Source organism: Diabrotica undecimpunctata, chromosome 9, assembly GCF_040954645.1.
Source record: "Diabrotica undecimpunctata isolate CICGRU chromosome 9, icDiaUnde3, whole genome shotgun sequence".
Classification (NCBI taxonomy): domain Eukaryota; kingdom Metazoa; phylum Arthropoda; class Insecta; order Coleoptera; family Chrysomelidae; genus Diabrotica; species Diabrotica undecimpunctata.
In genome coordinates, this window is record NC_092811.1 from 48,018,268 (window position 1) to 48,028,467 (window position 10,200).

The window sequence follows — 10,200 nt, forward strand, 5'->3', positions numbered from 1 at the left end:
CCAACCATGGAGTGACTGAAGTCACCCCAATTCAACTAGCTAACGAATCTCGAAATTTGTTTTTAAAAAGTCAGTAGAGGATACTTGACAAAATTTATAGCAAAAGAGCAAAATAACTTTTCATAAACTTCAATCTTTTATTGGTCATCTCTCCCTAGACTTCATAACTAGAAGAGAAGCATCGACTATTAGAAGACTACGAATCAACCATATCAAACTTACCGACTGCAAACAATTCACCAACCTGTATAAAGCACTGGACTTGAAACCTACTCTAAGGAACTAGAGAATTATCTACCTCTTCCTCAGCTGTAAATTGTATATGTTGATTATGATTGTTGAAAATGTAGACTATTTCATTAATTTTGTGTTTAGGAAGTGCCAAAACTAAATCATCTACATATCTTTTAATAAAAGGAATGAAAAAAGTGCAATTGTTGATACAATCACTAATAACATCATCCATGACATAGCTACTTAGAATGGGTGAAAGAGTAGATCCCATAGGACTACCAAAAAATTGTTTTTGGTAGTCCTATGGGGTCTTTTTTTTCCTATCTTTAAAATTTTATTTTTCTTATTTTTATATATCTATATATATATATATATACCAATATATGTTTATATATATATATACATATATATATATATATATATATATATATATATATATATATGTATATATATATATATATATATATATATATATATATATATATAAACATATATTGGCATAACTGTGTCATCTATATTTTGAATACAGAACTTAAATTGTTTTTTACTTTATTGTGCAGAAATTTACTTTTTTTTCAGTTGTGTTAATAATAATATTGTTGTAGGTAATGCTGCATTGGAAAGTCTGGAGCTACCTGATTTAAAAAAAAATTCTATGCAGTAAGCATTTTGACCAAAAATATCTAAATGCAAAATATTTACCCAGTACTGCTATACCAAAAAAATATAGTGAGGTAGAAGAGGAAGGTTCGTTAACGAACGCGTTTTCATACGTATTCGATAGCAAAACAACCATCAACCAGTGCCAATACTGTTTCGCACAGTGATAATTCTGAACTTGACGATTTTGTTGATGAGCTTATAGATATGCCGTTATCACCATTGGTCAAGAAAAAAAGATTTCATAATTATCGCACACTTTAAAGGAGTTTACATGCATCTCGAATACGGATTAATCTTCTGAAAACTCGCATAACAGCACTAAAAAAGAGGTTGGTTAAGATTAGGACAAAATCTGTACAAACTGCACCAAAGCCACAAACTCAGTTTTCTGCCGCAGTTTTTCTTGAACACTTTGCTAGCATAACGTTTGTTGGACTTGATACCATTGTAGTTAAACATCGATCTAATATTTTTAAACTAGTATTGCTTGTTCATACATATATCCAACTCATACATTGCTTATTTTAGTTCATGAAAACAATGTTACAATCAATTTCTATAACTATTACCTAATGTAAACAATTTTGTTTTGTTTTTTTACCTTGAATTATTATTTTGTTAATATTGTCTATGGTGTAGATATTAGAATTTTGATAAGTGTTGTATAACTATTAAAATAATGCGAATTTAATTTTTGCAATATATATCACTTCGTAATTTAAAATTATTTCATTAATAAACAGTTCTGATCGGGCGAGTTGATTGAGTTCTCATTTATGTAAACAGAAATACAAAAATGGTGTGTATATTATAAAATACATAAATAAATAAAATAAAGGGTACTATTTATTAAAGTTTTGTTAATTATTTTCCCAACACATAGATTAATTTGTCCCTAAATATGTGCTGCCTCTTGTTGTGGTGTATCAATCTGTTTATTTGTTTCAAAACCATTATCAAAAAACCATACCCATAAATTTACTATATTTTCAAACGTCATTTTAAAGATTAAACTATTGAAAATTTAATTTTCTTAAAACATACATAAAAAGAATTTTTTTTTAAACAATGATAACTTAAGTCTTGACTAAAAAATAAACCTCCGCATGACTGTTCTAAGACGATAGCAATCGAGTCTATTTCAATTAAATATTTAATCCTTTTCTAACAAATCATATAACCAAATTAAATATCTGGTAAACTACTAAAAATTTAAAAAAAGGCAGTATTTACCTACTTCATTTAAATAGATTACTAACCGATTTAGATTTAGCAAGTCTCAAAGTATAAAAACAATTTGAAATATTCGCTCGAAATAGTCAAGTTATCTTTCACAAGACGCATACAACGATAATAACAATAAGCATTTTATTAAAGTCTTATATTTTCTTCACAATCTGGCACCCGTGTACAGGTTAGCATTACTTATCAGACAGGTAAAAATATACTCGAATAGAATCCTGCAAAGAATTAAGTTTCTGTTAATAGTTTTTTAAATTTATGACTAGTGGCCGCCACATGACGGCAGAATGAAAGTCAAACGTTTGTTCCATAAGCATTGTCTAACTAGTCCTATTTAAACAATGCCGATAGTTTAATATATTTTGATACAGAGAAAGTACATTATTTGTAAACAGTCGTAATTACCCATAGCTCAAGAATAAATTATAGTATTGTCATCTTTTCGATTCGCAAGTATCACGATATGTTAATTACGTACGGTGAAGCTCAGTCTGAGAGTAATAGGGCTGTTAAGGCCGTATGACACTATGCATTTTCTTGTATAATTTCTTATATCGTTTCTGATATAACAAAAAAATGGATAGTGTCATACAAGCGTATAAGTTCTTATATCAGAAACGATACAAGAATTTGTGTCCGCTGCAGTTTCTTGTACAAGAAATGCGCCAATTTGTGCGCAAAGCCGCAAAAGCAAAAACGTAAAACTACTGTCATAATGGCGGCTGGAGGAGAACTTTGATATACAATTAGACCAAGCAGACATCAGAGAAAAGTGCCCACCAACAATAACCAAGATTAGAACAGCAGTAGCAGTAGCCAAATTAAAACAATAAATCACAGGGATTGGATCAAATAGCATCGGAACTACTGAAAGTAGGAGGAGATGTATTACTAAAAACAATACATAACCGTTTTAAAAATTCGTGATGAGTTTAAAGATTATTTTATATCTCCAAATAAGAGAGTAGAATTTCAAGAGCATGCATTTCAAGGAACTAGCTTAAAATTTGTTTAGAAGCTTAAAATTGTTTAAAACATTCTGTTTTCTATATTTTGGGTTTATTGTTTTAATGTAATTTTCCATTCCACTTAGAATCTATGTGTTATTATTTGGGTGCTATATCAAAATGTTTTAAACATTCTACCTTTCGATGCTACTTTCTAACTAATTATCTTGATTAAATTCTATGCAAAAGCTTAAATTGTTTGTGAACATTCTGTATTTTTTTTAATAAATTAAAAATTAGAAATTTATTCTAATATACTTTGTTTTAGATTGACTTAACAATGGATAATGACGATTTTATTTAAAGCAATATTTAATTCGATAGACGAGTTGCAGCCCTCAGCTTCAAACTCAATTTCTCAAACGCTAACCTTTTCTAAAACTTTGGAAGAAAAATACGCCGTTATTTATAGACAACTTCAATCATGTAGCATTTTAAAAGAAAAACTGAGAAACTGTAAACTAGAATATGAAAAAATTAAAAAAAAAAGAAAAAAAATAGAAAACGAAATGAACGAAAATAGGCAAAAAAAATAGATCGGAAATAATGTTAAATGACATAAAACAAGACATGAATAACATTTTTAGTTCTTTTAGGAAATACTATAATCCTGTTATTTTAAATACCTATATATTAGTAATTCGTTTAAAATTAGTAATAATGTTTATTAGTTTTTAAGTTTCTAAAAATAAATTTATCTTTCTACATATTTCTTTTATTTATTAATTAAGTACTAATTATGCAAATTGGTTTCAATTGTTCAAATCATATTGTAGTTAACTATTTTAAATGGAAAATAAGTCACAATTTCATTTAAATTAGTTTACTACATTAAGATGCCACAAGAAAAAATAGTGTTACGATAAATATGACTCATGTTTGGCCTGTAAACATTTTGTTATTCTAACTTGTGTTTTCTAGTATATTTTCCGACCCGCTAGAAACCTGTCTATCCCTCCCTTCTGTTCGAGAAAGGTCAATACAGGTCGCAGAGGGGATTCCAGAATAACGGATATTTTATATAAATAGAGGACATTTTCATTTTAAAGTTAGTCTGAAAACATAATCGAGTTTAAATTGTAACGCAGAAATAAATTAGTATTGTAAATAAATAATATAAATTAAAGTAGTTGTGTTCTAGTTTTTAGTGATAAGTGTAAGAATATGTATATAAATTTAATAAAGACTTTAATAAACTAAGTGTTAAAACATTTGATAATAAATAAAGTTAATAAATTACACTAATAAACTCAGTCCATTGGTGTCAGAGTGAAATATAAAATAAATTGTGAAAATGACTACGATTTTATGAGCTCACAGTTACGAATTTAAGAAGACATCTCGAGGACAGAGAATTACTTTCTACCGGAAAAAAAGCTGATTTAGTACAATGACTAACGAACGCTTTGGAGGAAGAGGGTTTGGATCTGGAAACTTATATATATGAAAACAAACATGCTGCTGTTATCTCGTCGATTTCGAAATTAGAGAACAAAGTTTCTGATGATATTTTGAAAGTTTCTTCTGATGTAGCCAAAGTTTCTGGTGATGTGGCCAAAGTTTCTGGTGATTTCGCATCATAAGAGAATAAAGTTTCTGGCGATATTTCGAAAGTTTCCGGCGACATCGTTTCTTTAGAAAACAAAGTTTTTAACGAGATTTCTTCTCTGGAAAGCAAAGTTTCTGCTAACATTGTTGGATATAGATAAATAAATTTAAATATTTTCTAGCAGTGTCATCTATTGGCTACTTTACTAGTTGAATAATGTATCACTTTCCTTTTTTCGAGTAGTAGCAAAATTACAGTCATAGAGTAAACACGTGTTTCATTTTGTTCATCAAATCTCCATTTTTGTTCCAGAACTTTATAATTTCTCAATAGGTTATGTGCCCAGGCGATTAAGTGGAAGATTTCAGATTAGTTCAAATAGTGTAGTACGTGTTCATTGGGTAAAAAGTTAGTGGATTAACAGTATCGAAAATGGCTGTAAACTATCTTACAAGTGTACCGCGTTTGACCGGTAGGGACAATTACCAGGACTGGTCGTTTGCGGTTGAGAATGTCTTCGTTCTAGAAGGATTGTCCAAGTGTATCCAGGGAACTGAAGAAGACACAACACTTGTTGCCAAAGCTTAAGCTAAGTTAATATTGACATTAGATCCATCCCTTTATTTGCATGTATAAGATGTTTGCACGGCGAAAGATGTATGGGATACGCTAAAAAAATTATTCGAAGATTCAGGTTTTTCGAGGAAAATAGGATTGCTTCGAACGCTGATATCTTTACGGTTGGAAAACTGCAATTCCATGGAATCATACGTTAATCAAGTGATCGAAACGGCTCAGAAATTGAATAGGACCGGATTCAAGATTGATGACACGTGGGTGGGGTCATTACTTTTGGCGGGACTTCCAGAAAGGTATATGCCCATGATTCTAGCTATCGAACATTCAGCAATCGCTATTACCACCGACGAAATTAAATCGAAATTGCTTGATATGCAGATAGACGGCGCTAGCAGTGGAAAGCAGAAAGCTTTTGCTACAAAGTCTAGTGAAGTTAGCACTAATCACGTCAAGAACGTCAACAAGAAAGACAAGAGAAATAGAACCTGTTTTCGTTGTAAACAGAAAGGTCATTTCATGAATAAGTGCCCTAATGCTAATAATAATGCGTTTAGTGCAGTGTTTTTAAGTAGAAAATTTAAATCTACAGATTTTTATATCGATTCTGGATGCAGCACGCATCTTAGAGCTAGAAAAGATTGGTTGAGAAATATTCGAGATGGTAGTATGTCCAATATATCTGTGGCTAACAGTGAACTATTAACGGTAGAATGTGCTGGTGATATGATGATAACCACAATTGTTGATAAGAGATCTGAGGTAAGCATAAATAATATATCATATGTTCCTGATCTGACAACAAACCTTTTATCTGTTTCTCAACTGATAAAAAATGGAAATGATGTTATATTTAACAATGCAGGTTGCAAAATATACAATAAAAATGGATTAATTGCAACAGCTTATTTGATAGACAATGTATATCGTTTAAATTTTAAAATGCCCAATAAGCAGAAAGCTTTTATGGCAACTACAATTAGTAGTGAAACATGGCACAGAAGATTTGGTCATATAAATTATAAAGACTTAAATCTAATGAAGAATGGTTTAGTAGACGGTATAAATTGCAACAGTAATATAACAAACAATGATGTATGCAAAGTATGTTGTGAAGGAAAGCAGACTAGACCCTTATTTCGTTACAGAGGTAATATAAGTGCTTGCTTGGAGATTATCCATGCTGACCTGTGTGGACCGATGGAGATGACTTCATTAGGAGGTTCTAGATATTTCTTTATCCTTCAAGATGATTTTAGTAAGATGTCTTTTGTATATTTCCAAAAGGGTAAAGATGAAACTTTTCAAAATTTTCAAAATTTTAAATCTTTAGTAGAAAAACAGAACGATACTAAAATAAAGATTTTGAGAACCGATGGAGGTGGTGAATTTTGTAGTAATATTTTTGAAAATTTTCTAACAAGTAATGGAATCATTCATCAAAAGTCAAATCCTTATTCTCCACAACAAAATGGTGCTGTAGAACGATTAAACAGATCGATAGTGGAGAACGCAAGGTTTTTTTTGTTTGACTCTGGCCTCGAAAAGATATTTTGGGCTAAAGCAGTCAACACTGCTGTTTATCTAAGAAACCGTTCAATTGTAACAGGTGTGACTAAAACTCCGATAGAAATTTGGACCAACAAAAAACCTGAAGTTGGTCATCTAAGAATCTTTGGATCTGAGGTAATGATGCTGATACCTCAAGAAAAAAGGTATAAATGGGACAAAAATCAAAGAAAACTGTGCTTGTTGGTTATAGTGACAGTATTAAAGGTTACAGATTATATGATCCCGAAATAAAAGATATTGTTATAAGTAGGGATGTAGTAATAAATGAAAAATCAGTTGATGTTTCAATCACAGTTGATGAAGAGTTGTCAGGATTATCAGATTCAGTGGGAGATAATCATGAATCATGTCAGGAACAAAATCATCATAATGAAAAGGACACATCGGTTGATGAAATTGCTGAAGACAACGATCCTGATTACTTATGTAACTTGCCAAACTTACCAGATGAAATCAGGAGATCAACCAGAATACCTAAGCCAAAAAGGTTTGATGATTTTGTGAGTTATTTGTGTTCGGATAGTGACTGTGATCCAGTTAGTGTCGAGGATGCCATGTCAAGACCAGATAGTAATCTATGGTTAGCGGCTATGACAGAAGAACTGCAGTCTTTCCAGGATAACGCAGCATGGGAAGTGGTTGATGTTCCCGAAGATGGTTGTGTAGTGAAGTGTAAGTGGGTATACAAACGAAAGGTTGACAACTTAGGTAAAGTGAAATATCGTGCAAGACTGGTAGCAAAGGGTTACACTCAAAAGTTTGGAGTTGATTATAATGAAACCTTTTCTCCAGTCATAAGGCATTCTACATTAAGACTTTTATTTGCCTTGTCAGCAAATTTGAATTTGGATATTTTTCATCTTGATGTAGCTACGGCTTTTCTAAATGGTGATCTAAAGGAAAATGTTTTCATGACTATACCTGAAGGTTTAGAAGTCGAAAATAACAAAATTTTAAGGCTTAAGAAAGCCATATACGATTTAAAACAGTCAGCTAGGTCTTGGTATGAAAAAATCGATAACTTCTTAATTAATCTAGGTTATAAGAAATTTGATTATGAGCCATGTCTGTACACAAAGATGAAAAATAGTCTAAAAACCATTATCTCTGTTTATGTTGATGATTTTTTTATTTTTTCTAACGATTCAGATGAATCAGATAATTTAAAATTGAAATTAAATGAATGTTTCAAAATTAAAAATTTAGGAGAAATTAAGAATTGTTTAGGTATGAGAGTAACTCGTAATAAAGAGAATGGTGTTATAACTCTAGATCAAAAATCCTATATTGAACAATTGATAAAAAGGTTCAATATGGAGGATTCAAAAGAAGTTGCTACCCCAATGGAGATTAGTTTAAGTTTGAATAGAGAAGATAATGCATCTCCTCAAGTGCCTTATCAGAATTTAATAGGTGGTCTTATGTATCTGTCAGTTTTGACAAGACCAGACATTTCATATTCTGTAAGTTATCTCAGTCAATTTAATAATTATCATTCAGAAACGCATTGGAAGCATGTAAAACGAATATTAAAATACTTAAAGGCTACAAAAGAGTATGGATTAAGTTTTTCAAAAATGATAATTATTTAAAAGCTTATGTAGATGCGAGTTGGGGGAGTAATTCTCATGACAGAAAATCTTATACTGGTTTCTATTTTCAGTTTTCTGGTGGACCTATTGTCTGGAAAAGCAGAAAACAGAATAGTGTTTCTCTGTCAAGCACGGAAGCTGAGTATATAGCAGTATCGGAAGCTGCTAAAAAGGCTATTTTTTTAAAGAATTTGTTGTATGAAATGTTGGGTATTGATGAAATTGTTATACTATATAATGATAATATGGGAGCTCAGAAACTAGCAATAAATCCTGTCTTGAATAGAAGAACAAAACACATTGATATCCGATATCATTTTGTCAAAGAAGCTGTAAACAAAGGTTTGATAAAGCTGGAGTATTTAGACACAGCTAACATGCCAGCTGATCTCTTGACAAAAAGCTTGAGTCCTGTAAAATACAACAAGTTTTTGAAAGAGATTGGTTTAGTTAATGTAGTGTCAGAAATATTTGTTAAATGATATTTTTTAAATTTGTTTATCTAGTGGGAGTGTTGGATATAGATAAATAAATTTGAATATTTTCTAGCAGTGTCATCTATTGGCTACTTTACTAGTTGAATAATGTATCACTTTCCTTTTTTAGAGTAGTAGCAAAATTACAGTCATAGAGTAAACACGTGTTTCATTTTGTTCATCAAATCTCCATTTTTGTTCCAGAACTTTATAATTTCTCAATAAACATCTCTAAAGTCACTTCTGAGACGTCTGCCCTCGATGATAGAGTGTCTTCGTTAAAAAACCAAGTTGCTGCCGATATGATGAGATGGAAAGGAAGATAGAAGAAACAGGTACAGCAGAGAGAGGAAAAAATCCAATTACAGTAGAGACAAAAGAAGATGAGACGAAATGTAAGTTGGAAACACGGCCGAAATTTGAAGGAAGTGGAGGTTCTGTTCATGTTAAATTTGGAACTTTCGACGGAAAATCGTCATGGAATAATGAACATGGACTATCGCTCTTCGAGGAAATGCCTTAGATGTGCCTTAGATGTGATTTCGAACAACTGAAGAAGAGGTTAAATATGCTATATGGCCACGAACATTTGGAGCATGTATATTAGTCGCAGCTTAAAAATCGAAGACAGAATAAAGATGAGGCTCTTCAAGAATATGAGGTAGGTATTGTCAGATTAGTACGATACGCTTATCCAATAGCTCCTGAAGACGTGATGAAAAAGTTGGCCGTTTAAACGCCCATGGGTCTCTCCGGTGGTCCTGGTTAAGAAGAAAGACGGAACGACGAGGTTCTGTGTGGATTACCGTTTGCTAAACAACGTTACCAAGAAAAATAGTTATCCTCTGCCTAGGATCGACGACACATTGGACACATTGGCTGGAAGTAAATTGTTTTCTACTTTGGATTTGAAGTCTGGATACTGGCAGGTAGAAATGGACCCAGTAGATAAAGAGAAGACAGCCTTCACCACAGGATCTGGATTGTGGCAATTCAACGTTATACCATTTGGACTCTGTAATGCTCCTGCGACATTTGAGAGGCTTATGGAAAATGTTTTGAGAGGATTATCTTGGAAAACATGCCTGGTTTATCTAGATGACATAATCGTCTTGGGGGAGACATTTGAAGATCATCTGAAGAATTTAGAAAACGTGTTTAATCAACTTAAAGCGGCCCAATTGATGTTAAACCCCAAGAAGTGCCAGCTATTTCAAGGTAAAGTCAATTATCTGAGTCATATATCAAACCGGAGGTTTATTAAGAAGTTTGCATATATCGCTAAGCCA